Below are 254 nucleotides of genomic sequence, written 5' to 3' on the forward strand. Positions count from 1 at the left end.
GGGCCCGGCGGACGCTAGGGAGTCCAGCTCGGTCACGGCTCCCATCGGGAAGCCACATGCAGGGAGGCGGCGACCCCGTGAGGGGACGTGGGCAAATCCGCCTTGAGCTCGCAGGAGGGGCGTAACCGCCAGTTGGCCAGCAGAGCCAAGTGCCAGAGGTACCCCGAGGTATGGCTGCGAGAAAGTGGGGGTGCAGGAGCGGACTCGGGGGATGAGGGGCGCGCTCTTACCGCCAGGTCCGGATTGCGGCAGTC

The 254-nt window shown here is 68.9% G+C and overlaps 1 protein-coding gene across 1 annotated transcript in view; it reads right to left on the reverse strand.

Annotated features, from left to right (window-relative positions):
* Nucleotides 1–248, reverse strand: part of JMJD1C (jumonji domain containing 1C) — a 218,988-nt gene extending 218,740 nt beyond the window's left edge. Inside the window, exon 1 of the mRNA XM_014538750.1 lies at nucleotides 231–248. The gene's annotated coding sequence lies outside the window, so the exon portion shown is untranslated. The remainder of the gene's footprint in view (nucleotides 1–230) is intronic.
* Between the last annotated feature and the right edge of the window lie 6 nt (nucleotides 249–254).

This window comes from Myotis brandtii, unplaced genomic scaffold (genome assembly GCF_000412655.1).
Source record: "Myotis brandtii unplaced genomic scaffold, ASM41265v1 scaffold196, whole genome shotgun sequence".
Lineage (NCBI taxonomy): Eukaryota > Metazoa > Chordata > Mammalia > Chiroptera > Vespertilionidae > Myotis > Myotis brandtii.